Genomic DNA, 23507 nt, shown 5'->3' on the forward strand with positions numbered 1-23507 from the left:
TTGATGAATTTTAACATTAACAGAGTAAGAAAAAAACCATTGTCATGGTGTCAGAATCCACACTGTGCCATCCATAATTCCCTGTAAAGGTTATTTCAGTATTCCCACCTTAACCAGCTATGTATCTGCATGAGATTGGATTTTCCGCATATACTTCAACTGACACAACCTACAGCAGACTGAATGCAGAAGCAGACATGAGAACTGAGTTATTTTCTATTATAGCTGGTTATGAAATAGATTTGCAAAAAGGTAAAACAACGCCACTAGCCTCACTACTGTTTCAATTCAGCAGAACAGTTTTGCTCCATTTTTAAACATGATTGAAGAAATGTGCACAAAAGTAAAATCATGTTCATCTTTCTTTTTCTGTTTTGGAAACATTTTTCAATACAAATGATCTTTTCCTAAACTGGAATGGGTTTGTAGTTATTTTTGTCATTTTTAAGTGAGATTTTTCAACTTTCTCAGTTTTAATTCCTAACAATAAATAATCAATAGATATTACAACAGGCAAAGGTCTTTGAGGGGCCACAAGTAATGGGTTGGCCAAAAAGTTTGTTTGTGTTAATTTCATAAGATGGTACAGGAAAACATGGTCTTTTTGGCCAACCCACTGCTTTGTAACACTGTAAACAGGTCCTGAGATCCGAAAGTTTGACAGCCACTAAGCTGGAGAATAAAGGGTCTCCTTAAAACAAATAAACCTATCCATTATTTTGTTTGCTTGTAACAAACTTCTACTCAAAATGAGACTTCTCTAAGACCTTTGATAGATGAGGAGTGTCTTTGTTGAATGGAATCCTTCCTCTTCTGGCCCACATTTAGTTTCTAAATAATCAGGTCCCCAAATACTTAATGTATTTCAACACTTTGTTACCACTTTTTTAAAGCAGATATTGCAAGGAAAACAGGACACTGGGAAATCAGATATAGATCTCTGACCACAACTACCTCTCCACTTGTTTAAAGAACACAAAAATAATAAATTATCGAGACATCTGGGGTTAGAGCAGAGTGATTCAATGATGGTACCTGATACACGCTTATCTTCACAGCTACCATCATCCATTTTTACTTCCTCCTACCAAACTATACAAGCGATTCTGTCAACTCTGCAGTCAGTGATATATGCTGCCTCCCAACCACCAAGCCCAGAACTTGATGGAAATAAGAAAACACCCACTTAGTGCCTGTTACAACTTTACTTTCTAATCAACAACACTCCAGTCAAAAAGTCCAAAACTGTCATATCATTATAGACATTCCTAGCATCTCCAGAAGAGGAATTCTTCTCTACCTTTGTCCTGTTTTTCCAAAACATATGGTTTCTACAAAGGAACCAGTCACAGTTTAAAAAAAAAAAATCAGGTTGAAAATAAAAAACTCTTTCATTAAAATACATATTTACTGGGACTTCCCTGGCGGTCCAGTGGCTAACACTCTGTGCTTCCACTTCAGGAGGCATAGGTTCAACCCCTGGTTGGGGAAGATCCCACATGCCCATGGCATGGCGAAAATGTTAATTAATTTTAAAAAGTAATTAATTAAAAAAACACGTATTGCAGGTGTAGCAGGTGCCCAGCTCCCCAATACTGAGGACAAAGCAGTGAACAAAACCAAGTCCTGCTCTCATGAGGCTCTCGTTCTAAGACGGAAAGCAGACCTTTAACAGAGGAGAAGACATGACAGGCGCTGGGTTTGAACAAGCAAAGCCCAGGAGGCCCTGAGAACAGGAAGATCATCCCGATGAAATACAGCCCCAGGGAGGCCCCTTCACAGCCACGTGGAGGCACAGACCTCAAATACAAGATGCATCAGAAGAAGAGAGAGGGAGCTCAAGGCAGGAGCATAGCAAAACCAGAGATCCAAATTCACCTGGGGGCACAGTGGAGCCGTTCGCCACAATGGATGCTCTAAGATAAACAAGGTTGATGAGAAAGAACAGCGAGATCCCCATGAGACACACGGTGCTTAGAGGCCCGTAAAGCACACACGTGAACATACATAATCAAAGAAGCACTGGACACGGTACTTGAGCTCGGGAGTCAAGATAAGGGCTGGGTGTGTGGATCTGAGAGCCCCAAATCCACAAGCGACTGAGGCTAAGGAAACCGCTCATATTACTCATAGGGTGGCAAAGGTGCCCTCCAAAACCCCCAAATACCAAAGGGAGGACAAAGAAGAGGAGGCTGCAAAGGAGACCCAAGGGGAGGATACAGAAAGAGAAGAGAAGGCGGGAGAGAGCAAGCTCTCAGCGGTTCAGGGGTGTGAAAGTGTTTCAGAAAGCAGGATGTTCTTAGGGGTGGCCACTAATGTGGCTACCAAGACACACGAACTTCTAAACCACCTTCCTCAGTTACAGAAAGAGAATTCGTCCATGAATGAAAGCTTTCAAAAGCTAAGCCATTACTACTTAAGATGGCATGTATTGATTGCTATTGAAAATTTTCGGTTTTGTACATTTTTATTTTTATTTTTAAATGTATGATTAGCATTTTGGCCACACCATGTGGCCGGAAAGATCTTAGTTCCCTGACCGGGAATGGATCCCATGCCCCCATGCACTGGTGTTGGTGTGGTGTGTGTGTGTGATCTGTTTGTCTACATCAACATTACCCTGTCACCAAATATCTGTGCACATCTAGGCAAGACAGGAGTGTGAGGTAGTAGGTAGCAAAACAAGTCAAAAACACTGTGGAAATTATGACACCACAATGAAGGACGGCATTTAAATCCCCTTGGGTCATCAGACGGGTATGAACAGAGACTGAAAATCCTGTTTCCACGATGGACACCCAAGTAAAGCACCCCGACCAAGGAACAGGCAGCAAATTAAAACCAAGGCCTATCAGACTGTCTTGCTGCTGTTCTCACAAGTCTGTGCATCTTATAACCACAACCATCAGGGAGAAAGTCAAGATAAGAAGCGAAACAATTACAAAGGAAATGAAATTTTGCTAAAATGAAGCACTTCAACACACACATCAGTCCTGTAATTTTCACTGGAGAGTCACATTGTACCGGAAGTGGATATCTTCAAAGAAGAAACACAATTTAATCACCAGGAGCCCAGGCACTGAATGAAACATGGATAAAATAATGGAGACAAAACTTACTGAATGTTGAAAGATATTTTTAAAAGGTGAGCGAAGGGCAATTCATCCAGAGTTTGATAACAGATGCTTGGGCATTTGAAGAAATTGTTGGGGGAAAAAAATTAGTTTACAATTGCAAGATAGCCTCTTACAGAGCTCTCTCCCTGGCAAAGACATGACATCCCGAACTATAACAAGACGTGACTTTTTATTTAGTCTTGTATATGTCTGATGTTTTCTTAAACCCACTAGTTCAAGTTCACACATTTGAAGGACTATTCAATGACCCAGGGGAAGATCTCAAGGTTTACGATGACCTCAGATATTCACATATTTATGCTTTCATCATGAACATTCAACATTTTAACAGCCATCCTTCAGGAAGATAAAGTTTGCCCAGAAAATCACCCCACACATGTTACCTATTCAAGTCATAAGTGACCACACGTTAAAGAGGATATATGCTAATCTCTTCAGAATCATTCAGGCTCCTCGTTCAAGGCAACAGATGAAGAGACCACAGTAGGAATGCGCCTCCCAACAGTAATGCTTTTTTTTCTAGCGATAAAAGCAAGGCACCCAGAACAAGAATTTACCACCACCACCACCTCTCCCCCACCAAGGAGCTCTCCTGCTGGAAATTTTAAAAATAAGAACTAAAGTTCAAAGGGAGTCACTGCAGCAACTTCAAAAAGCAGGAAAGTTTGCATACCCATCTCTGTGTGCAACTGCATGACTTCATCTGGCATAGAAACGAGAGCAAACAATGAAAAACAAACCGTCCCACGCTGGACCCTGGTACCGGTTACCGACCTTCCAGATGGAACACACTGTCTCCAGCAGCACATGTGCAGAAAAACATGCACAGAGCTTACAAGTAAATACCCTCTATACAGGCGAATTGAAACCTATCGATGAAAGCAAACATTTCCCCCTAAGAATCAGCTCCCTCAATAAGTGGTATAAACACACACACACACCACAAATGCACGGGGATCGCACACACTCACACACTCCCCGCAAATGCACAGGGATCACACACACACATCCGCAAATGCACCAGGATCACATACACACATACACCCGCAAATGCACGAGGATCTCACACACACACACACCCCGCAAATGCACTGGGATCACCACACACACACACCCGCAAATGCACTGGGATCTCTCACACACACACACATAGACACTCCCTGCAAATGCACTGGGATCACACACACACACCCGCAAATGCACTGGGATCTCACACACTCACACACACACTCCCCACAAATGCATGGGGATCACACACACACACCGCAAATGCACCAGGATCACACACACACATACACCTGCAAATGCACGGGGATCTCACACACACACCCCGCAAATGCACGGGGATCTCACACACACACACCCCACAAATGCACTGGGATCTCACACACACCCTGTAAATGCACTGGGATCATACACACACACCTGCAAATGCACTGGGATCTCACACACACACACACACACACACACACACCCCGCAAATGCACAGGGATCACACACACCCGCAAATGCACCAGGATCTCACACACACACACCCCGCAAATGCACTGGGATCTCACACACACCCACAAATGCACCGGGATCACACACATATACAGCCGCAAATGCACCAGGATCACACACACACACACTCACACCCACAAATGCACTGTGATCTCCCCAGGTCTGCATGTGCACCATCCCCAGCCTGACATTCACACCCCTTGATCACCCTTGATTGACCTTTCCAACTACTTATAATCCCCTTCCCAACTAAAGGGGGATTCCCTGGTGGCTCAGTGGTGAAGAATCCACCTACCAATGCAGGAGACTCCTGTTTGACCCTTGGGTTGGGAAGATCCCCTGGAGAAGGAAATGGCAACCCACTCCAGTATTCTTGCCTTGCCTGGGAAATCCCACAGGGAGAGGAGGCTGGCGGGCTACAGTCCCGGAGGTCGCAGAGAGTCAGACACAACTTAGTGACTAAACAACAACACCCCAACTAAAGGAGGTGGAATTCTAATATTCTCTGTAACCCCCACAACCTCCCTAGCATCCAGGCTTTGAGATAATGCAAACGTATACTTTTAATGATCTTAATTCATGACATTACAGTCCACTCGTGAAATATGCTGGGATGTTTCTATTTTGGAGGGAAGCGTTTAATACAGTAGGGGAAAAAAGCATCAGGGGAGGAGGGTCTTGAGCACTAGTCCGCATTTCATACAAATACCTGAGTGACCTCTGGGCTGAAGGGTCTGTCCCTCTAAAACCAAGGAAGTTTCCTCCTAGGGCTAGATTACCGATACTAAATTAGTAGGAAATACCAAGTCCAGATCAAGACAAAGAGTGTGACACAACAACCGCAAAGGCGTGATCAAGACATAACATCCCATGAGCTGACCTCAGCTCTGATCCACGGTCCACGTCAACTCCTACACCAAGCCTGCCCCCCGGGAGCTGCAGACTCTCCCGGGCACACAGCCCCATCTCATTCCACGCCCTATTGCAGGGAAGGACCCCAGAGAGACAGGAGAGACAAGTTCCAGGGAAAACCCTGAAAACTATTTACAAACAAAGCTGTTTGACTCCCACTGGGCCCACCTGAATTCCTTCTAAGTATTATCACTCTGGACACGTGATGCTTAAAACAAACAAGGAGGCAGAGTTAGCCTGCTCTTCAAACTCCTACTTTCCTAGCCCATCCCTCCCAAAACACAGGAAGCACCGCAGAGTTCTCTATGTGATGAGTGCCACAGACCTGGGAGATGCCGAAGGGTTCTGCTCTACAATGTCCATACAAAAAAGAGTATGGTTTAGTACAACACACACACATACACACACACACATCACACACACATTTCACAAAACACTACTGATCCTTAATACAGGCAAACGTTTCCTACTATGTTTTAAAATGCTGACTATAACCCACAGTATAAAAGACAGATCTGTCAACAGACAGATGTGTTAACAAAATATAGCGGACACATACAATGGAATACTATTTAGCTTTAAAAAGGAATGAAATTCTGACTCATGCTACAACATGGATGAACCTTGAAAATGTTATGTTAAGTGAAGTAAAAACAAGCCACAAGATGACGAATACTGTGTGATCCCACGCAGTATACGAAATACCTAGAGTCATCATTTTCACGAGGACAGAAAAGAGAGGGCGGGTACCAAGGCAGGTGGAGGGGGAACAGGGAGTTAGTGTTTAATGAGGACAGGGTTTCCATTTGGGGAAGATGAAGACAGTTCTGGAGATGAATGACAGTGATGCTTGTACAACAATGTGAATGTGCTGAAGGCCACTGAACTAGTTATACACTCAAAAATGGTTAAAATGGTAAATTTCATATGTATATTTTCTCACAGTAAGAAACAGGAGTGGGTCACCTGGGGACCAATAATTCGAGATGGGCCTATGAAGACGGGAGGGGGTAGTCACCTGGGACTGAGCTCCAGGTACACAGTGTCAGAAAACAGTTAAAGGCCAAGGGCATAGGATTAGGCCTGGCCTTGAAGTCACTGGCCTTTCATTCATGTTAATTCACTAGAAGGAAACACTAACCTGAGCCTCCTATTTGGCCTCCCAAGATCCCGACTTCATGCCAAGTTGTTCTTCAGTCGCCCAGTCATGTCCAATTCTTTGCGACTCCATGGACTGCAGCACACCAGGCTTCCCTGTCCCTCACCATCTCCCAAAGTTTGCCCAAGTTCATGTCCATTGCTTCAGTGATGCCATCCAGCCATCTCAACCTCTGACGCCCTGTTCTCCTTCTTCCCTCAATCTTTCCCAGCATCAGGGACTTTCCTAATGAGTCAGTTGTTCTCATCAGATGACCAAAATACCGGAGCTTCAGCTTTAGCATCAGTCCTTCCAATGAGTATTCAGAGTTGACTTCCCATAAGACTGACTGGTTTGATCTTGCTGTCCAAGGGACTCTCAGGGGTCTCCTCCAGCACCACAGTTTCAACACATCAGTTCTTTGGTGCTCAGCCTTCTTTACATGCCAAGATGGAAGCTCAAATCATGTATTCTGCAGAACACGTTTCCCAAACATTTCTCTCTGCAGCTTACGGAGCAGACAGACCATTCGGTTATCCTTGGTAATTACTACCTAGCGCCCTCATCCCCTGCTGCTCTGCAAGTAGGAGAAGCCATCTCCCCTATCAGAAGGACACCTGGCAGCCCAGCAAAGGCCTGCATGTGAGAACAAAGCAGTGTCTCTGTGCTGGAAACCCTGGTTTCATGGACTTTCTGATCCAGTGGTGGGGCGAGGGCAGGAAGAAGACGAGCAAGAAACCAGTGACCAGACAAGGTATCTGCAACGTGCCTGGGAAGGAGGGCAAGTGGGCAGGTAAGAGGCTGCAGGTCAGGGGCTGGCTCTGGAAAGGGTGATGGAGAGGCTCAGGACCTGGGATGAGCTTTCCAGACGGCAGCCCTGGGGAGCCCGTCGAGCCCTGGGCAAGCGTGAGCTTGGCTTGTGTAGGAAAAACAGAAAAGAAGCCAGTGTGGCTGGAGCCCACAGAAGAGGAAAGTGGCTGAAACTAGGTCAGGGAGGCGGCAAGGCGAGGCCAGCTTCTGGTCGACTCTCTCACTTGTAGGAGCGGCTGATGCAGGTCTCAGAGTTCCACATCCCTGAATACGGTGGGACTCAACTGGCCTGGAAGATGCTAAAAGCCGCCTCCCCCTGCCCCCAGCCTGATAAAGTCATTAAGAGGTCCCAGAGGACATCTAACTTGGGCTTCATCCACAGGGGCCCACAGCCACGGGACTTTTGTTTGTCTCCTGTTTTATTTATTTTGGCTGTGCATGTCTTCATTGTGGCATGTGGCGTCTTTAGTTGCTGGATCTAGTTCCCTGACCAGGGACTGAACTCAGGCCCCCTGCATTGGGAGCACACAGACTTAGCCACTGGACCACCAGGGAAGTCCCACCACAGGAGTCTTTAAATCAAAGCCCAGGTAAGGAGACAGGCTGTGGGGAGTTGAGGCTGACTGATCAGGATTGTGCAGGATGCTTTCCAGGGCTGACAGCTTCAGTTCAGGCATTCTGCTGCTGTAGTCTTGGTGACAGCAGATAAAACTCTAGACACATTAAAATAAACCCATCTCCAACCAAAGAACCTATTTTCAACATCCTGTAACCCAAAAGATTCTGGTTTTCTAAGCCACTCCCGATTTTAAATATTCTTCTTTGTCAACCCCAGAAATGCATGCACAGTTCTCACACAACTCCCTCTGCTCATGATCAGAGGAAAGACGGTGACCATACCTCTAGGAGATGGATAACAGTTCCAAAACCAGCACCAGAGTCCTCAGGTTTATGTTATTATCAATGCCCACACTTTTTAACACTGAACTGAATGCTGACTGTACTATATGCAGGCACTCTGCAAGTGTACTCGCTGTATTCTTATAAAACTCCATGAAGTGTGTACTATTATTATCCTCATTTTACTGTTAAAGCTATTAAATAATAAACTGCAGGCCCAGAAGGTGGAACCAAGCAGCGTGATTGAGAGCCTCCGAACTCACACGACTTCTCTATTTAAAGAAACCGGACAGAGGAAAATATACATTAGCCGTCAGTCATCCAGGCAGAGAGACGAGGACACGTCCTTTTCCACTTAACTAATAAGACGATCTAGGTCTTATTTAAGATCCAGAGTTAGGACTCTTTGGAGAAATGTATGTAACCCAGAACCAAACAGACTATATAGAAAGGACCTGCTATTTATTAACCACAAGTGACATGAAATGCAGAACCATGGAATGCACCAGAGAGCTCAGACAACAGGAAGCAAGCTCACCTTCCTGGGCAAGCAACCACCCACCGGCCCATGGCCCTTTTCCATTTTAATAATCTTTCATCTAGGGGCGATCACAAGCCGGCAGCACAGCTCTCTGTTTATTTTTTTAAAAAGGGGTCACAGAATTTCGTGGCCTGACACGGCACCCCACCCAACTTGTAAAGATAGGGTGGGTGGAGATGCAGGAAGAAGACAAGGCCCCACCCAACCAACCGGCATATTTACTCGCCAACATCAGCTGTGGGAAGGATGGGGAGAAGTTCGTAGAGGAAGTAATTAACCAACAGAAGCCGAGGAAAGGAAAACACACAGACACACAAGACCCTTCCACTCACTGGAAGGGTATTTCCACACTGCAGTGGGACCCTCTGCAGTGTATCACAAGGCTGATTCTTCTCAGGTTCCAGGGCCTGGGGATACAAACTACAGTACAGGACAATACTTTCCCCTTAAAGGATCTGTTCTGTTGTTGCTGCTGTTGTTGCTGTTGTGTATGTGCATGTGTTTGTCTGTGTGTGTTTCAGGGCAAGTCCTTTGCAGAGAGGTTTCAAGCTCAGGAAATGTGGGACCAAGTAAACATTGCTTTTAAAAGAAACTCCAGGCTCCTCCTGCACATCTCCGATGCTCACCCACACTGAGTCTGAAACAAAGTCTGAAAGCAGAGGCCCAGCCTTCCTCCCGTGTCTTATGAACGTTATAAAGCTGGCCCAGCCACACTCAGGGTCTGAATTCAGCATCTGAGCCCAACCCAGAGCAGCAGTGGTTACTTAGGAAGAAGCCCTGACCCTGAGTAAGATGAGATTAGGATGACAAGGTCCTGCCCTGGGAGTTTCCAATCAGAGATGGAAAAACGCAGTCCACGATCAAGTGACCACAGAGAAACCCAAAGATGCAGAAGTCTCTCCCGCAGGGGTGAGGTGCAGTTGGGGTCTGCTCTCTCAGCCCAGGGCGGGGGCGGGGGGGGCACACAAGCCCTCTGAGCCTTGCTCCCAATTCATCCCAAACAATGCAAGACCCTATCAGATATTAATAGCTTGTCACCTCTCCTTCTGTGGAATACCGCTCTTATCAGAAGCACAGAGAACCCAGGGCAAAGGGAACAAGAAACATGCAGGGTGTGTTATCAACAGCCCCAGATGGCACCCTGGGCTCTGTTCCCCACCCCACCTACCTGCCCTCCCCCACACCCCAATGGCCAGACCTCAAACAAGACTTCCCAAAATCATTCTCATCAGGATGACCAGTAAAAGGACACAAAGCATCCTCCACCTTCTCTCCTCCTCCTTTCTTCACCAGTCCCTGCCACCAGGGTGCTACTGGGGGTGGGGCGCCAGCACCCAGGAAGCCCCAGGGAGACAGCAGGGTCTCCTGAGGAGCTCCAGGTGAAGAGGTGCAATTAGATATGCTGCTGGTGCAACCGAGTGACAGTTTACAGTATTAGTGGATTGCTGCTCAAACAGAAGGAAAACCAAGAGAAAAGAATGCTGAAAAACAAAACATAATGCTAACACAGAACATTCTTCAGAGTTCAAACAAGGAGCAAAGAGATAGCAGCCAAGCTCCCTCGATGAGGCAGGTAATAAACCTCAGGCTTACAGAGGAACCTCATGTCAGAAAAAATTCTGATGGGGATTTTTTTTATGCACACAGCAAATACTTACCTGCAACTGAGGAAATATACAAAGAATGATGACATGATCTATCAACCAGACCAGGTCACTTTGAGCGTGGATGAAGGCTCTACTTAAGTTACACTGCGCAAAGATGACGTGGATCAAGCTGCCTGCAGACAACCTAGGAGGTCCCAGATGGGCTGCTCTCTTGCCACTCACTGCTGACCCTGGGTCCCTCTTTACTTGTAAGGCTCCCCTCATTCAGCAATCAGTTCCTGTGCTTACAGGAGCCCACAAACCAACAAAGAAACAGAGTGAGAACCTTTATCCAGCATCCATGGACCCCTGGCGGCTGCTGCTATTGCTGCTGCTGTCACTTCAGTCATGTCCAACTCTGTGTGACCCCATAGACAGCAGCCCACCAGGCTCCCCCGTCCCTGGGATTCTCCAGCTATGGGTGACCTACTGACCCGATTCTCTGCTCTGCTGGCTGGCTCAGATTCCTGACCCAGAGCTTCACTCTCACTTCTCATCATATCCCCCCTACTTCACTTCCATCCTGAACCACTGAAAACCTTCCTTCTCTACAAAGCTCATCTTTGTTTCCAAGATGCTTGCCTACAGGTCCTAAACCTCAGCTCACACAGGCTGAATGTCTGCATCTCCCCAAGAATCACTGCTGAAACCTTAACTCCCAAAATGATGGTATTTGGAGATAGGGCCTTTGGAGGTCATGAGACCATGAGGGTGGAGCCCTCACAAATGAGATTAGTGCCCTTACAAGAAAAGACACAAAGGGGATCTCTGTTCACCATGTGGGGATACAGCAAGACAGCCATCTGCAAACTAGGAAAAGGGCCCTCAATGAGACATCAAATCTGCCAGCAACTTGATCCTGGACTTCCAGCCTCCAGAACTGTGAAATACATGTCTGCTGTTAAGCTGCCTGGTCTGTGGTGTTTGTTACCACACCCGAGCTGGCTCACAGCCACATCCATATCCTTGAGCCCAGTGGTCTCTCTGGCCCTTCATCCTTGGCTTCCAAACCCATCTTTCCAGCTACCTCTGCTTATACAACCAGCACAGCACTTCAGGTACAGAAGGTCCATGAGAGTGGTAGGGCTGATGCAGGCACTCTGAACCTGTGGCAAACTCGAACTGGGTCCTAATGGAACTAAACTGTTTTGTTCCATCAGGTGGGTGAAAATAACCAGGTGTGATGTCACATCCAGACCTCAGCGTAAGGGGAGCAGACACAGGGAGGATGCTGACGTTGGTTAGCACCTACCTGCAGGCACCATGCCAGGCGCTTTACCTGTAATACCTGCCTAAGACTCACCTTATAGAATCAAAGACACGGGGCTCACAAAGAGAAAAGAACTTACCTCCCAAGGTCTGTCTGACAGAAGGTTCATCTCTTTCTCTAATGACAATGTTAGAACCAATTGATGACAACCAACCCTTGAAAAAAAAGACTTGCAGGGAATGGTGATGTGAGAAGCACTCTTTCAAAATCATGGAAAGAACTCATATATTTACTCTTACATAGTCTCATTTATTTACATTGAAAGACATCATATGTTTATTCAACCCATAGGAAGTAGCTTAGCCCTAGAAGTCGAAATGTGGACACCAGACAACATTAGCAAAGACAGTTCTCAGGTATTTAAATAAACACCGTAGTTTCTGCTTATGGTATAAGTAACTTTTTTAATGTTGAACATTTTAAAGACTTCATATTAGAATGAATAAGAACATACGCATCAAAAAAAAGAAAAGAAAAGAAAAGAAAGAAAGACTAGGATGACAGAACCATGTGAGGTTTTTCTTTAAAACGTTCTGCCAGTGCAGGGGACACGGGTTTGATCGCTGGTCCTGGAAGACCCCGCATGCAGGGCAACTAAGCCTGTGTACCACAGCTACTAAGCCGGTGCTCTAGAGCCCGAGAACCACAACTACCGAAGCCCACACACCTAGAGTCCATGGCCCACAACAAGAGAAACCACTGCAATGAGAAAGCCCAGGCACCACAATGAAGAGTAGCTTCCACTTGCCACAACCAGAGAAAAGCCTGGGCAAAGCAATGAAGACTCAGCGCACACACAACACACATTACTCTTTTTCTGCAATAAAATCATTGCTAACATCCTAGGATGCCAGAAACTAGGATGTTTTCTCTTTTGTTTTTGCTTGTGCTCTTTTGTGGTGGCAAGTGCCAGTCCATGGGGCTGATGGGGGTAGGCAAGGATGTCAGAGCAAAGGAAGCTGTGTTGGATTAGCAATCAAGGGAAGAGAGGTCTGGTCCTAGGTCTGCATTAAGGAGACTTGTAAGATGTTGGGGTCCTAGCTTCTCTGAGCACCAGTTTTCCATACAGAACTCCATATTCCGGAAGGCCTCAACCCCCTTCAGAGCCTAAGGCTTACAGGGAACAGAGAGCGACACACTTGAGAGAAACGGTGGGATGTGTGTTTAAAGAGAGCTATGAAATGAGTCATCTGTGAGTAAAACGTAACTTATCTCCAATTAAAAAGTCATATTAATCTACATGGCGGTGGTAGAGAGAACATCTAACGTCTTACAATTACTGTGAAGAGGCTATAAAAAGGCAGCATTTGAAATGAGTCAGCGCTGTGCCACAGTCCACCGAGAAGCCCATGCTTCAGCATCTCCCAGGCTGTATCTGCAGGCGGCTTTGTTTCGAGCACAAATGGAGAGGGAGGAGAAAAACCAGTGTTGGCTGAGCCCATCATTGCAGATTCAGCTCTATGTCTGACACAGGAAGCTCACGAAGAACTGCAATTTAGAAAAAAAAAATTCTACTCTGGGCACCTACACAGATAGCTGCAAAGCCAACTGGGTGTTTGTTCTATCACAAACTGTTTCAAGTCACCATGGACCAGGATGCAAAACATTCCCAAGTGGAGATTTCCCTGGACGTTACCAGGGTCTCCACACTTCCCTCCTCCCTCATATACTGAGGACGACACAGACCATCTCGTCAAAACAACACACCTGCAGCACCCACACCGGGCTCTGCGAGGGCAACACGAACAGAAACATGGTGAGTCTTGCAGGCTTCAGAAAGGAGAAGCTCGCACTCAACACCAGCCACCCTCTCCCGTTTCCAGAAGCAACGTCTCCCCTCCACTGCTCCCTCTCCACCATCCTACACACCCTTGCTCCCAAAAGCAGACCTGCTCCTGATGAAATCTCTGCCACAGGACAGCCTGGAATGTGACAGGATGAGGAAGGGGAGAGAGAGCAGGAAGAGGAGGGGGAGAAGCAAGAGATGAGGAGGCTTTCAAGGAAGAAGCTTCTGCTTTCCAGGCCTGCTGCAAGGAAATGCCTTGGTGAGGTTTTCTAGAACTTAAAGCTTAGGTGATTGGTTGGTTTGCTTTTAAAAATGCTCAAAGGAACTTTTTCACCTTCCCAGACTCTTTTAAATGCTGAGTAGTCAAGTTACTTATTGTTTTCCATTGACCACATTTACACATTAGAGTTTACACATTAGGGTTTAATATAAATCTTGAGAGTAAATGGAAAGCCATGGATGGAAAGGCAATGTTTATGGGCTGTCAGGAATAATTCCTTTAATATGGAATAATAAAGTTAAAATAATAATAGTGATAAGGGGGAGGGGAAAGGAAGAAAGAAAAGAAGAAAGGGCTAAAGTAAAAGGCAGAACCAGAGGGTGAATAAACATACCTTTTCTCTAATAAATATACAGTCATCCCCCAGTATCAGCACAGAAGGGTTCTAGGACCACAACAGACACCAAAGTCTAGACAAGATGATCTCTTGATCTCTAAGGCTTCCTCAAGCTCAAACCCTTTGTGACAATGCGGGGTAGTTTCTAATTTCAAATTATTCTAGGTTTCCAGCTGTCACAAAGTTATGATATACTGGTCACAGCTACGATTTATTTGATACCAAGATGTGCAAGATCCTTAGATGAAATATTTGCATATAACCTAAGAGCATCCATCCTCCTATACACTGTAAAATCATCTCCAGATTACTTATAATACTTAGTACACTGCAAATACCGTGTAAATAGTTGTACACACAATATAGATGTTTTGCAAATAATTATCAGAATGCCACAAATTCAAGCATTTTGGAACCTTCTGGAATTTATCAAAAATTGGTTGAATCCACAGACACAGAACCTGCAGATACAGAGGGCCAACTCTATCTGAGTTCTGTGTGATCTTGGATAAATTATTGATGGTCTCTAAGCCTCAGTGTCCTCTGCAATAAAATACAGTCAATTAAAGTCCTCCATCCTGGGATGAGGATCCCATAAACGACACACAGAGAGCATTTATCACGTGCGTAAGAAACACCCACGTGTTAGTGACTGTTAGTGTGGGGTGAGTTCCAGTTCCAAGTCAACCACTAATGAGCTATGTGGTCTCAGGTAAGGTAGTTAACACATCTGAGTGTTGGTTTATACACCAAAGAAAACGAGTCTAAAAGAGATGATCTCTTGATCTCTAAGGCTTCCTCAAGCTCAAATCCTTTGTGACAACGCAGGGTAGTTTCTAATTTCAAATTCTTTTAGGTTTCTAATTGTCACACCTTTATGATATACTGATCACAGCTACAATTTATTTAATACCAAGTGTCAGGTCACAGGCACAGCTCCTAACCTTGACTGTGCCTATGGGGATCCTAGAACCTGCTTTATGAATATCTTTTTCATGCTATAGTTTCCAAGAACTATGGCTTTACCATATGGCTCATAGGGTAAAGAATTTGTCTGCAATGCAGGAGACCTAGGTTTGATCCCTGGGTTGGGAAGATCCCCCGGAAAAGGAAGTGGCAACCCACTTCAATATGCTTGCCTGGAGAATGCCATGGACAAAGAAGTTTTACAGGCTACAGTCCACGGGGTTGCAAAGAGTCAGACACAACTGACTAACACACTTACTTACTTACATGCTGGCAAAAGGCGAGCCTGCCTAGGGCAGGAGGAAACAATGTATTTCCATCCCAGGGGTCTTCAAATGTTGGGTATGTCCCCAGATCATACTGTTGTTGTTCCAGTGGCCCCTGGCAGTGACGGAGCACACATATATTAAATTCACTTGCTGTAACCACCCTCCTTTAAAAGGAACTCCCAATTACTTCCTGCTACACACGTTGCAATAATCCATCCTTTCCGATCTTAACAATGAAGTTGAAAGTTGCCAGCAGAGGTCCATTTTTCTTCCATCTAGGCAGAACAGAAACTCAACTATTTCAGACTTGTCATTTGCCTCCTGTATTTTTAAACTCATCAATGGCTTACACCTCTTATAAGGAAAGATGAGGCATAAATGTCCTTATGTGTCAGGAAATTTTAGATGATTATTGAAGAAGTTAACCTACCATGGTCTACACCATCATGTGGAATTCTAATTTATAAAACCATGTCATAATCTCTTAGTTTTTAGGTGATGGTCAAGCACCCAAGTTAGCTAATACAGACAGAATTTCTTATGTTGCTGCTAAACAAGACTTACAATAAAATCAACCTGGCACAGTAACATGGGCTTCCTTGGCAGCTCAACTGGTAAAGAATCTGCCTGCAATGCAGGAGACCCCAGTTTGACTCCTGGGTTGGGAAGACCCACTGGAGAAGGCATAGGCTACCCACTACAGTATTCTTGGGCTTCCCTGGTGGCTCAGCTGGTAAAGAATCCACCTGCAATGTGGGAGACCTGGGTTCAATCCCTGGGTTGGGAAGATCCTCTGGAGAAGGGAAGGGCTACACACTCCAGTATTCTGGCCTGGAGAATTCCACTGACTGTATAGTCCACGGGGTCACAGAGTCGGACACCACTGAGTGACTTTCACTTTCACTTTTTCACTTTCACAGTAACATTCATAAAAGATTGTGCAAATGGCAATTACCTCTAATGTCTGGAAGTATTTGCTATGCTTGGATAAAGCCAAGCCAATCACTGCTTCTCTACTGATTATCTAGCCATCCTCAAGTGGACACCCTGGCTAGTTTAAGTTTCATCTCACACTCACTGATATGTTCATTAAGACAAAAAGAATCAGCAACCTCTCATGAAATAATCAATTCAGGCAACAGTTCCCAGTGGATGCTAACAGACCTTTGGAGAAAGACTGATGAGAAAATTTACAATGAAAGGATCAAGCTGCCACTACATGAACCCAATGATTAACCTCAGCATCACTGCAAGGGAGAAAACCAGACATTGTCCTGAGATTATGGGACATAAAGTGTACAACACCGTCAACAAACTAATTTTGCCCTCCCCCACCAAAGCTGAACATGAGTCTATGAAAATTAATAAAAGGTCTGACGCAGGATACAGCATGCTGGGGGCTGGTGCATGGGGATGACCCAGAGAGATGTTATGGGGAGGGAGGTGGGAGGGGGATTCATGTTGGGGAACGCATGTAAGAATTAAAGATTTTAAAATTAAAAAAAATAAAATAAATTAAATTAAAAAAATAACTTTACAGAATATCAGCAAAAAAAAAAAAAAAAGAAAAGAAAATTAATAAAAGGAAACCTCATTTAAAATGGTATCTGGAGGCCAGAAGGGGAAGTTCTCAGGCCTCATCACTCTAGGTCAACTGCAGACCCAAAAGGAAAAGAGATACCTTTGTATCTCCAACAGAAAGAAGGTTATTACTGTATCACCCAGCCGGAGGAAGGAAGGATTTCTCTTTGCCCAGTAACAGCACAGCCAATGAGAGACTGTCACATGTCAGCCAATGAAAAGCCACAACACTTCGAACTCCCAGTTTCTGCCAATGGACTCTTTGTTTATAATGCTCCCCCACCCCAACTCTTCTCATCTACAAAAGAATGTTTCTCTCCTTTGTTCTCTGGACTTACCTATGGTTCACCGTAAGTTGCACATCCCAAATAGCAATTCTTTACTGTTCCCAAATAAACCCATTCTGCTGTAAAATTAAGTGGTTGTTTTATTGTTTTATATCAACAAACTAACTCAAGCTTTAGTGCTAATTTCCAGGTTACAGAAATACAGAGACTAGTGGAAAATGTTTAAAGAGAAAAGTCTCAGTCAAATCCAGAATGTGGGACATTCTATAAGACAACTGACTTGCTTCTTCAACAAAGCAATAACTTAGGGAGAACAGGATGGGGGGAAGAAGAGCTGTTCTAGAGTTGGAACTACACGAGGCATATCAAATGCAATGTGCGGGCTTTGTTCAGACCCTGGTGTGAGGAAATCAACTACTAAAAGGCATTCTTAAGCCAGAGGGGTGAAATCAATGTGGGGAAGATGGAGGGTCCTACAAATTCCTGGGCTGCCCCACCCCTTGCCTTCTAATTCTCTGAAACTGCAATTCAGCCACTCCCCAACTGAAAGGGCAGGGCCCATGAGCAGAAACTGAGCCACAGATGGCGGGGCCATACCCCACTCTGCACAGGAAAGGAAACTTTTGGTAAGAAGGCTCAGAAGATCTTGGTTGGTAGAACAAGAGGCAGTATGTATAGTAATCTAGAGAGAAATTTACAGGTTCCTGAGCACCATTTCTGCTGACAGGATTCTAGCAGTTGTGAGCTTCATTTGAAACCCATTCATGTGAAAAGGGTAAAATCAATGCTCTGAGCAGAGAGGTCAGCATTTGAAGCAAGCAGGGTACCTATGAAATGAGAGAGAAGGAAACAAGATGAACAGCCAAGTGGTAATGCAGATTTTGCATTCTTGAACAAGACTCCACCCTAGCAGTTAGTCCCTGGAGAGTTTTGGTTTTGTGTAGTTTGCAGGTCTTTTTTTTTTTTTTTTTTTTCCAAATAATTGAGATACATGGGACTTCCCTAGCGGTCCAGTGGTTAGGGCTCTGTGTTTCCACTGCAGAGGGCACAAGTTCAATCCTGGGTCAGCACACTAAGATTCTGCAAGCCACACTGTGTGGCCAAATAATAATTATTTTATTATTATTATTGAGGTGGAACGTACATAAACCGCTCCAACCATTTATACCTCCTGCAATCTAAATTTTATTTGGTTTGGCTGCCCAGTACCACATCCCCTCTCAAGGATACTGCCAGTCGGAAGCAGCCTGGAATGCAAACACAAACAAGTGGGAGCCTGTTTCCAGCTTCTGAGCTCTGTGTGCTGGTAGCCTGCACAGCTGAAGCAAGCTGTCTAGCCAGGGCAGAGTGAAGTTAAACAGTGTGATGGCAACTAAAGACCAGGCTTCTTCACTGCATTTTTTAAAGTCTCTCCCTCTGCTCCCGAATCCTAGCACTCTCTTCTAGCTGAAGTGAGAGTTTTTTTTAACTCCTTGGAATGGCCCAATGAGTCTGCAACAATGTCTGTCCCCATCTGCTAAGTTTTCAAGATCTGGCATTTCACTGGTTAATCGTCTTCAAAAAGAATACAGTCCCTCTGGTTTTAATGGCAGGAAGATATCAGAGTAACACAGATTCAAAGACAATCTTTTTAGATCAAAATTTAATCCTGTTGAATTTTTACTTAGATCAGGTTTTCTGAAATAAAAAGTCACCTTTGTTTGCTATTTTGAGCTAGTAAACTGGAACTATAACTTAAAATCCCTAAAAATGAAAGCTATACTATACTTACAGAGTTAGTTTAAAGATGCTATAATTCCATTTTAAAAAGTTAGTAAGCTGTGACACCAGTAAAAAGTGCCTTACCAGAAACCAAGGGCAGAATCTCATGCAAAGTTGGTCCTTAGTCCAATGAGGTTATCACTTATCATGATAAATTATATAACTAGCTCTTAACAAGCAACTTGATAACCTTTTAAAAAATAAGTACAGACAAAAAGATATGAAGTGTTTAAAACTCTTCTCAAAACTTTCAGCCATCTGTGATGTACAAAGAACTCCTCTGCAATGGGGAAGACAAAATCCTCCAGTATGAACTATATGTGAATTGGAGAAAATACTGTTTAAATACAGAATTGTTACCCCGAGGGGAAAATACATCAATATAAACATATAATGATATAAACATTTTGAAAAATGCATGATGCCTAATTAAATTACACTCATTAATACGAAGGTAACAGCCTTGGGAAACTTCATACCCAAAAAATTGCCCTTCTGGTAAACATAATATTGAAGACACAACTCAAACATACAAACTCTGCCTAATGACATGATTATGTGTTTTTAATTTGGTGCCATCCTCACATCATACCTAAGAAAGTTCCTTCAAAAATGGATCAATTTAAGACATCATCATTTCCATGCAAGGATGCCCAAATTAAAATGCAGAATAAATGTCCTCCTTAAAACTACAGTTTTAGATTGACCTGGCAAATGCATTATTCCCCCTGGGATTCCAAGCCCTTCCTAAGGCTGAGAAGTCAGAAGTTTTATCAACACAGCTAAGTGACTGTGGAGTCGTGGCCAACAGGAGGCAAGGCCGAAGTCTGATCCCAGCTCTTAGAACCTGGGGCGAGTTTTTTCATCTCTCTAGGCTTACTTCTCCTCCTTTGTAAAACACCAACACTAATGGTACCTCCCTCGTGGCATTTCTTGGAAGACCACAGAATATAATGAACAAAACCACACCTGGCACAATCAGAAAGGCGTGCCATTATTACGTTTCTCATCTGAAGGCCCATCTCCACGGAAATCATTCTCATTAGCACTGAGCACCTCTTTCTAACCAAGGCAAAGAATGTTCCTTAAGACCAGATGTGTTGTGCCACGATGGATGAGCCTCAGAAACTCTTGGCTAAATGAACAAAACTGGACACAAAAGGCCACGTTGTATTATGATTCTCTGTGTAGGAAATTTCTAGAAAAGGCATAACGTTACAGACAGAAGATCAATGGTCGCCTGAAACTAGGGGTGGAAACAGGAAGTGACTACAAAGTCAAAAACTGGATGGAGTGATGGCTGCTCAATTGTACAAACTTACTAAATTACAGAACTGTACACTTATCATGAGGGAACTGAATGGTATATAAGTGACAGCTCAGTAAGGCTGTAATGAAAAAAAAAGAGAAAGACACGTTTTCAATGTTTGCACAGCTCCTCTCTCACCAATCTACTCTGATAGTAAATTCAGATACTTTGCTGAGCACAGCAAAACAGCTGAGAATACAAGGCTGGGGCAAGGACCAGACCTGGATCCTAATCCTGACTCGGCTTCATCTTACAGCCAACTTGTTACTTCTCTAACCCTCAGTTTCCACATCTGTGAAATGGGAAGCCTAGAATGGCATTCATTTCAGAGGCTGTTTGTGCACATTGATAATCCTCTTCCAGGTCTCCCAGATCAATAAACAGTATCAACTTTCACCCAGGGGCTGAGGCCAAACACATACATGTCACTCATGACTTCTCTCCTGTCCTGTTATCAGCTCCAAACCATGATCAAGTCCTGATGGCTCCATCTTCAAAATATTTCAGGATCCATCCAACCACTTTTCACCAGCTCTATCCCAGTCCCCAGGGCTCACAGAAACCTCCCATGGGTCCTCCTGCCTCCACTCTGGCCTCTGCAATCATGGCTACAGGCATATATTTACAAAACACAAGGCTGATCTCCACCACTTCCTGCTCAGGACCCTCCTTTAGTCCCCAGTGGCCTGCAGGTCCACATGATGACTGCCTCTGGCCCCTGGGTTGTTATCTGTACTTGCTTTTGCACAGACAGATGCAGGCCTACCTCTGCTCCTACCCCTTGACCTGATTTCTTTACAGCACCAACAGGGCTCTGAAGGACATCATTTCTGTGTCTGCCTTACACTCTGTCTTCCCGCTAGAAGAGAAGCCCCATGCAGGCAGAATTTTGCCCCTCCCATCCACACTCTCCAGAGTCTGGCACAGGGTCTGGCATGGAGAAAAATTCACTAAGCATTTGCTGAAGGAATAAAGAGCTCTCATAAAGCACTTAGCACAACACCTGCCAGGAAGGAAGTGTTCAAGAACTGTTAGTTGGTAATAATGAAAATATTTATTATAATTACATTTCACAGATGAGAATATGGAAGCCCTCCTAGGTTAACTGTCTCGGCCAGTCGGATGCTAAGTCTGACAGGGTAGTACACGCCCATGGTAACTCCCGCCACAAGCACAGAGTAACTGATGCTCCCTCACTCCCATCCCACAGCAGGAAAACAAAGGGTGATTCGGCCAGTCCTGCTCTCCCTTCTGTGCCCTGCCCCCCTCACCTTCAAAGAGTCACCTGATCCTAGGGGGTGGCCAGCACGATACTGAACCCCAGAGCAGCCCCAGGAATGACGACTGATCATCCTGCATGTACCCGTAGGGAAACTGAAGACAGGCTTCCACCTCTCCCTCAAGACCACTCTAAGTAGTAGGTAAGGCTGATTATCTTCATATAGATAAGGAAGTAGAAAAAAGACAAATAAATGACCTGCTAGGAAACCATTAATGGTGAACATGGGCCCAGGATTCCAAACGTTTTAAGACACTAGGCCTCTCTCTTTCCAACACACTGCACTACTCTGGGCATCTGGGAAAAAATGAAAGGAAGACAAAGAACCTTGACCACAGCTTTACCTATTTTAAATGACATGACAATGTATGGGAACAGAACATTCAAAAGAAAGTGCTTCTATACATGTGTGTGTGTGTCTGACTCTTTGTGACCCCATGGACTATAGCCCACCAGGCTCTTCTGTCTATGGGGTTCTGGAGGCAAGAACACTTGAGTGGGTTGCCATTTCCTTCTCCAGGGAATCTTGCTGACTCAAGGATCCAACTCGCGTCTCCTGGATCTCCTGCATTGACAGGCAGATTCTTTACCACTGAGACACCTAGAAAGCCTCCTTCTATACATATCCACAATGGCATTAACTTCCTCCAGCACAAGGACATGTTCATACCTCTCTATGAGACACTCCAAAACAACTGATGACTTATACTGCAGGAGTTCATAACGTGACTGCATGGTTTTGTAAACTGATGAGCATGGATCACGCCCAGATGCCTGAAAAACCAGGATGAAATGTGAGTTTAACTTGAATGTTCACCGAGTGCACTCTGTGTTACATATACTAACAATGACACAGAAAAGCTGACAGCATGGGATCACAGCCTCTCTCCTAGATATGTGAATATGACACTTTACAAAGGGTGCCAGAATCTGCGTCCAAGAATAGAATAAAACACACCGTTTCTAATAGCAAAGCCAGGTTATCTTTAAAACACTCCTGAAGGCATGTGAAGGCATCCTGAAAGGTCAGATGAAAAGTGATAAAGTCTTTCACGCATCACCTCCTCTCACTGGCGTCCCTCATCAGCATCTTGGCGCCACTGCTATCACCAAATATCTGTGCGCGATGACACAAGAGCCTAAACACCCATGGCCAGCCATGTCTCACGGACTGCGTTTTAAGGCTTCAGGCCCTTGAGGTAGATCTTACCAAGTGCATCTCACAGACAAGAGCACTAGAGCTCCCAGGGGCTCCGTGACTTGTGGAGCTCATGAAGCTCTGTGTGCGTGTGTGTGAAGCTGTGTGTGTGTGTGTGTGTATTTAGTTGCTTAGTCATGTTGGACTCTTTGCAACCCTATGGACTGTGTGTGTGTGTGTGTGTGTGTGTGTGTGTGTGTATTTAGTTGCTCGGTCATGTCGGACTCTTTGCAACCCTATGGACTGTCCAGGCAAGAATACTGGAGTGGGTTGCCATGCCCTCCTCCAGGGGATCTTCCTAACTCAGGGTCTCCTGCATTGAGGGCAGATTCTTTACCATCTGAACCATCAGGGAAGCCCAGAATTCTGGAGTGGGTAGCCTATCCTTTCCCCTGCTTTTCTTCCTGACCCAGGAATTGAACCAGGGTCTCCTGCATTGCAGGTGAATTCTTTAGCAGCTGGTTCTAACTCAGATGTGTCTGACTTCAAAGCTCCAAACCATTCCCCTACAGCACATTCATTAACAGGCCCCGTTCCCCAATTTCACTCCTCTTGCCCAGGACTGGTACCAAGCAGGGCTGTACCCCATAGATGCTT

At 44.9% G+C, this 23507-nt stretch overlaps 1 protein-coding gene across 4 annotated transcripts in view; it reads right to left on the bottom strand.

Moving 5' to 3' along the window:
* FAM107B (family with sequence similarity 107 member B) overlaps positions 1–23507 on the bottom strand; it is an 83303-nt gene that overhangs the window by 54475 nt on the left and 5321 nt on the right. The gene's annotated exons all lie outside the window — the stretch shown is intronic.

This window comes from Ovis canadensis, chromosome 13 (genome assembly GCF_042477335.2).
Source record: "Ovis canadensis isolate MfBH-ARS-UI-01 breed Bighorn chromosome 13, ARS-UI_OviCan_v2, whole genome shotgun sequence".
Taxonomy (NCBI): domain Eukaryota; kingdom Metazoa; phylum Chordata; class Mammalia; order Artiodactyla; family Bovidae; genus Ovis; species Ovis canadensis.